This window comes from Octodon degus, unplaced genomic scaffold, assembly GCF_000260255.1.
Source record: "Octodon degus isolate 3935 unplaced genomic scaffold, OctDeg1.0 scaffold00113, whole genome shotgun sequence".
Taxonomy (NCBI): domain Eukaryota; kingdom Metazoa; phylum Chordata; class Mammalia; order Rodentia; family Octodontidae; genus Octodon; species Octodon degus.
In genome coordinates, this window is record NW_004524689.1 from 67230 (window position 1) to 74457 (window position 7228).

The window sequence follows — 7228 nt, forward strand, 5'->3', positions numbered from 1 at the left end:
TATATATATATATAACTGCCAGACAGATTTTCTGTTTCAGACTGTCATTGGACAAAAGAAAGGATGGAGAAGTAATTCGTCTGCCACCTCGACGAATGAAACACAGAAAATGACTAAACGAAAACATTTTGATCTACTTCCTCCAATTAATCAGATGAAAAAAATCACCTTAAATAGGAAATCATTGGGACAGCCCCTTCCGAAAAACCAAGCTAGTCCCATTACCTACCTGGGGACAAATAAAAAATCTCTCAGGATAAGTTGAGAGAATGCTTGAAAAAAACACACCAGGAGAAGAATAAGACCAACTTGTGTCTTGCTACAGTGGCTTTGTGGTCACTTGTGGTAAATGTTGAAGATAATTTAAGTCATTGGGCTTCCATTCCAAATCCACCACTCCATAGAGGAGTTCAATGGTGGAATGCTAATGTACCTGTATACGTTCATGAAAGCTCCTGGCTACCTGGCCCACACGTTTCCCAGGAAACAGCGGTGACAACAGAAGAAGGAACCAAAAATCCATTTTATGAGAGTGGAGCAGAAGCCTGGCCTATCTGTATTGGAAATGGAGCTCATTGCTTAAAAGCAAGCACACGAGTCTGCTTATCTACAGTAAATAATAATACTGTGGTTAAGGGTACAAAAAAAGGGACTTATTCTTCTCCAATGATAAAAAAATTTAAAGGTATAGCTGCCGATGGAACGTTTCCACCGCCAGATGTGCCACCCTGCCAGAACAACCATGTTGCTTACCGCATTGATTGGATACATTGGGAAGTCTGTAGAGGAGAAGCAGCCCGGGTGTTGGTTAATACTTCCTATGGAAGCGTCATAGATTGTGAGCCCTTACTGCTCCGCTCGGATGGCAGAAGGAAAGGACTTAAGATGGAAACGGAATGGCAGCGATGCGATGTATACCAGCGCTACAAATGCCAAGGATACATTAAGGTGTCACGGAGGAGGAATGTCCCCTAGTGTCCCTCAGGTTTCCGGAGGACCGATTCAACATCATCTTGGGAAATTGGTTACCTCATTAAATCGTATGTCACCATGGAAACGTTTTATATGGAGGAATCAATCCTCCAATAATTTACATCTAAAATTTAAAAGGAACACAACGGGCGCGTGGCCTGACGTGTTGATGGCCGCGGGGGGAGGGGGACAGGCGCGGCGCCGCCTCCTGCGGCCGGCGCGGGGACCCTGGAGGCCAGGTCGGGTCTCCCCCCCACTGAGATACAAAAGGACTTCACATATAGATGCGGAAAAATTGCAAAAGTAGATGTGTAGTTGTGATGTACTACCATTGTAAGAGAAAGATGCCACCTACATCAACCAGCTGCCTGTCCCACAATAGCAGAAAGAGGGTTGACCCCAGACAGCGATGGAGCCCTGCTGAGCCCTGCCCCCATCCCACCACTGCAGTAGCCTGAGATAGATAACCACAATCCTGATGTCGTCAAAACTTCTCCCAGACATATAAACTAAAGATTGACTTCTGGGTGTGGCCAGGTGTGGCAGCCTCCAGTGCTGACAGTTGTCCTGCGAAACATAAATATGTAGCCAGCCATACATCAGGCTTATAGACTTGTTAATATTCTTGGGAAAGATGTAAAAGATGCCTCCCTCTGCTTACAAAATGCTCCCATAAGCCCTTCAAGTGGGAAAATTCTGAGATTTTTTCCAGGGCCATCTCCCCTGTACTCAGTGTCTGTAAGGCGTTCACACCTCTCCCACCTTGGCTCTGCACCCGTGTCTTCCGTGACAAGAAAGTCATGCTACCCGTCAAAGAGAAACCAAACGGCCGTCTGAGAGACTCTCAGATTCAGCCCAACCTAGAAAAGCTTTATCTAGTTCTTTCAGAAGAAATCAAGTATGGCCTGTCTTCTCCTTAACGTCATGAACTCCAAGCCGCTCAGCCAGCTGCCAACACCTACACTGCCAGTTCTTTCTCTTGCACCACAACCCTCTGCTGTATTGTCAGTAACTCTGCCGACTCGGTTTAACACTAAACAATGCCACTGTGTCTTACATTGGGCCTAAGCCTGGTTAAAGTCAAAAATCTTTGCCACTGTGTTTGATCCTGATGTTTGGATGAATACAGGACTGCCGTGAGCCTAAACAAACGGGACTGTAATGTGATAGAGGGTCATGAATCCTCGGGTCGGCACCACACTGTTCTCCTGGCGGATCTCCACGAAGGAAAAAAGAAGGCAATAAAGATGGTTAAGCTGACTGAAGTTACCCACTGGAGCCCCTGCTGAAACGAAATGCTGCCAGAGCAGATCCTGTGAGACCGAGGGACGCTATGTCAACATGAATTCCTATACGTGCTTGAGTGCAGTGTACCTCTCCCAGGCCATGAACAGCCTCCCTCGCACTCAGTTCCACTGTCCCAGACTTGATACTGATTCAGACTATACCCCAGGAGGAAGAAGAGCACCTACATCAGCCTTAAATGCGTAATAGGTATAACCCTGAAATGTGGAAAGACTTGTTTTCAGAAGTAAAGTGCCTACTCAGACTATTAGCCCCTGGGAGTGTCCAGTGTCCTTCCTGCACACATACTCGAATATAGTAACCAAGGTGGAAGACCCTATACTATTATGCATCACTGGACTGTTTTAGAATATTTTGCTGAATTTACACACCTGTAATATTCAAATGACAGAACTAAACACAAAAGGGGATACAGATGAATGTCCATTTTGGGATAGATATATAGTTACATTCTCTTAATGAACAGAGGGATTTGTTCTCATAGTGTTTGTAAATAGGATATCACGTCTGCCTCTGGTACAGCAAAAAAACACTAGGAAGACAGCATGCAATGTGTTAATTATTGAAAGTGTCCTACCGATTTCATTCGAAACTGTGTCATTGATATTTGTCTGTCAATAAAATTTTGGAAAATTAAATAAAAAATGAAAAGAACGCAATTCATTTCGCTCAGGCATGTGTTCACCTCTCTTACCTGTCGCTTTTAGGACCTAGTCATCGGAACCCTTCTAACTATACATATCTAAACTCCTCTGTGAGCCTTAATTTTTCCGGGGATAGCCTTGATATTCTCAGGGCAAGCACCAGAATTTCGCTTCCTGTACAACTGCGTCACTCATGGCAGGACTCCCCTTCCGTGATGCTGTTCCAACATTTGCTGGAGTTGTTAAAGAGGAGAATAAAAAGAATGATGGCAGTCGTGATAGCCATAATTGTACAAATGATCGCCATCATAGCCACATCTGCTACGACAGGAATAGCATTGTCACAAGGTGTACAAACCGTTCCTCTTGAGCAGCAAGGACACAAGGACTCAGGACGATGATGGACTTCTCAAGGACACATAGACTCCGAGTTAGATACAAAGATAAAGGAGATAGAGCAAGCTGTTGTTACGCTAGGAGATCAAATTGTTAATCTACGTCGTCGACTTCGTTTAAAATGTGATTGGAATACCTCTCCATTCTGTATAACTCTGATTCCATGGAATCAAACTCATTTTCAATGGGAAAAAGTAAAAAGACATTTATTGCATCGTGGTAATATTATCTCTGAGATCCTGTCTCTTCAGAAACATATTGATAATACTTTTCTAAAACATTTGTCAGAATTGTCTGGCAATGATCTGTTAAAAAGCATCTGGAATGGCATCGAAAACCTTAATCCTTTTCCAGTTGCTCCATGGTTCAGTGAAAGTGTGGCACTGATTTATCTACGTTGTCTCTATTGTTGGTATATCCTGATGAATCTGGCAATGAGGAAGAGCCCAACCGCAAGCCATGGACCCTAAATCTGCTGTCATCGCCCCGATGACACAAAAATTTTCAGCATGAAGAAAAAAATGCGGGGAATTATACAGATATAGACTTGAGACAAAACTCTGATGTCCCAAGAGATCAGGGAACGCTGGACTTGGCCCGAGGAGGGTTGCTGTCTGTATGCAAATTCCGGAGAGCGGAGACTCAAGGCGGCAGATAACAGCTTCTCCTGCAGGCCCTCTGAACTTTGATCCCTTGCTTGGGATGTTATCGGCTACCATTTGTGGAAACCTTCTGTTAGGCAAATGGTGGACTTGGGCAGAGAAAGTAGTTTGTATTCAGTTAGGTAATGATGCAGAGTCCATAATCTGCCTTTACCCTTCAATACATGTGAGATGCTTCTGAGGCTCTGGGCCCACTTGGAGAGAGACTAAACTCAGTGAGAGCTCTGAGGCTTCATTCATCGGGTCTTCTCGTCGTTTCTGTCGGAAACGACCCGTGAAAATAAAACAGTTTCCAGCTACGCCCAGTCATGGGGTAGAGTAGGCTTCTCACTACTCCATTCCTCAAGGTCTCCCTGTCTTAAATTTTATTTGCCTTCCCAATGCTTACTTATGTTTTACATATCTTTATTTTTAAATGCCCGGTGCTTCTGCTTTTTCTTCGTTTTTATTCAAATTAATACTTGGAATGCGTCTATTCTTTGTGTCGTTTTCACCACAGGTTGTCTGGAGTTCACCACCTATGAATATAGTGCGATTTTTGATGTTAAATTTGAGGGTCTGTTTACTTATCAGTCTACACCACAGTCGTGAAATATCTTTGCAGCCTCAGACTGTTATGAATCCTGTGTTGAAGGCAGTTATATGGAGCTTCCTGCGCTGTTGCCTGAGATATTCTGTGATGATGTCTGATCAGGGAGGCTTAAGGCATCGGCCCTGTTGTCCGTCCAACTACGTTGTGTGTTTTCTTGCATGGGTTTTGGAATCCAGCTTCCCAGCGCTTTACTGATCCGTGTGTCACCCCTCTTTGCAGTGTTCCTCTTTTCATGATGTTTTCTCACTACACATTATTTCAACCGTTAAAGAATGCAGCCCAGATTCCTATTGTCTGAGGATGTCACCGGGAAGAAGCATAAATGTTAATCGTGTCTGCTACACCAAACACTTCTCCCACACTTTCAACCCTGGAAAGAAAAAACATTTCCAAAATTTTTTTACAACACCATTATACCCTGATAACCGAGCCAGACGAGGGTGTACCAGAGAATTTTAAATAATATTCCTCATAAACGTAGAGGCGGAAATTCTCAAGATAATGTCGGCAAGCTAAACCCAGCAACGCATGGCCGGGGTCATTTACAGGAACACGCGGAGTCCATCCCTGTGATCCATGATGCCTGAATACATTCAAGTCAGGAAACGTGACGCAGCAACTCAACAGAATAAAGGAGTAAACACCACAACGTCCTCGTGATCAGCGCGGAAGGAACACGAGATAACATTGAGCACTTTTTTATGAAAATTACTCTGAACAACTTTGTGACAGGAGTGTAAGTCAGCAAAGTAAAGGCTACGATCACACTCCCACAGCTGGCCTCACAATCAGCAGTGAAAAGCTGAAAGCCTTTATGTTCATGTCAGAAATGAGATGAGGACACTCATCCTCACCAGTGCTCCTGCACATAGTGCTAGAAATGCAAGGTAGAGAGAGCAGAGAAGGAAGAAAAACAAAACTCATCCACAATGAAAAATGCACGAGAAGTTGTCTCTCTTTTCAGACCTGATCAAAATCTATTAGAACAAATTCAGTAAAGATGTAGTACACGAAGGGAAACCAAATAGCTCAGCAGATTGAAATGCCTGAAAGCAGACGCAGGAGCCAGGGGCGCGCTGAGATGGCTACGGAGATGGCGCATGGTGGCGCACGCCTGTAATCCCCGCTCTTTGGAGGTGTAAACTGACAGATTCCTACAAGTACAATCAAGTACTGAGAACCTGAATACCCTATAGGCCCTTACGTACACGAATTTGTAGCATGTCCTCACACGTGCAAGGAACCAAAAAAATCTAAATAGCTGTCTCAGTTCTGAGCCACAAAACATAAAAAATTAGTAATCTCTTTTCCAAGAGGACTTGTCCTACTTTCAGCAGGCGATGTGCCTTGGGGTTTTAATACACCTGCCTCACACTGGACAGCCATAGTGCAGAGTCTGACTGGCAAGGAAAGTAGGTAGGCGGGAGGAAAGGTTTGAAAAACAAAAGGAGACAATACCTACACATCTCACCTCACGCTCATAGTGGATGATCCATCTACCGGTCCTTCTCAGGGCACTGGGGTCAACAGAGTATTCACCTCAGTGAGCCCAATGAACACTGGGAACAAGGTCTGTTTTTCTTCTCTAGCCCTGAAAGTCAAGTACAAATGTGTTCCCTGTCTTGGTAAGAGACTCTACATCCTTACAAGCTAGTGGAAATTTCACGTTGTTTTATTTGTTGTTGTTGTTGTTTTTGTTGTTTCCATTTTTAATTCTAATCCCGGGACAATACTAGGGAGGTGCAGGTGGGGAGGGTAGAGAGGACCTGTGAGAGAAATAATGCCCAAGTGTTGGAGTCAGAATAACTATTGCCAGGGACACTTGTCTATTATGGTGGGAAACCGCCGCACTGGGCCGCCGACTGGCGGACGGCTCGGTTCCTGGTTGTCTTACCCTCTCGCCCCCGAGAGAGCCGGCCGTCCGGCCCGCGGGGGCCCACCCGACTGCGTCATCGCCGCGGGAGCCAATGGGGGCGCGGAGCTGCCTACGCGGCAGCCATCTTAGTAGTTTTTCTCTGTGTCTTCACTTTTGGGTGTGAAACCGGGGAGCTTTTTTTTCAATAAAAACCAACCCGTACGCCGTGAGGAACGGTTCCAACTTGAAAAAATATCAATAAACATAAATGAATAAACGGGGCGGGCCGGAGGGAGGCAACGGGAAGATGAAAAATAAAGACAAAGACTCCAGAAGGGAGGCACAGGGAGTCAGGCCTAGCCGCCCTGTGAGAGTTTTTCTTAAAAAAAAAAAAAGAAAAGAAAAGAAAAGAAAGATACAGAGAAAGAAACAGGTAACAACGTGTACGGTTGCAAAGCGGAAACGGGAAAAATAAATATAAATGCTTAAATCAATAATTCAAAAAATCAATCATTCCATCAATCAATCAATCACTGAATGGGAAAATAGGAAAAGTAAGGATGGGGGCACGAAACGGCGACCTCGCGCTCCAGCGGCCGGCGCGGAGACGGCCGGGCTAGATCGCCGCCTACAGGACGAGTCGGTTCCGGGCGCTCTTAGCCTGTCGACACCCCCCCCCCCAACGGGTGAGCCCGACGGGCACCTAACGCGGTTGCCTACGGGAGCGAGCGCGTCATCGATGCGGGAGCCAATGGGGGCGCGGCGCCGCCGTCGAGGCAGCCATCTTGGTAGTTTTTATGGG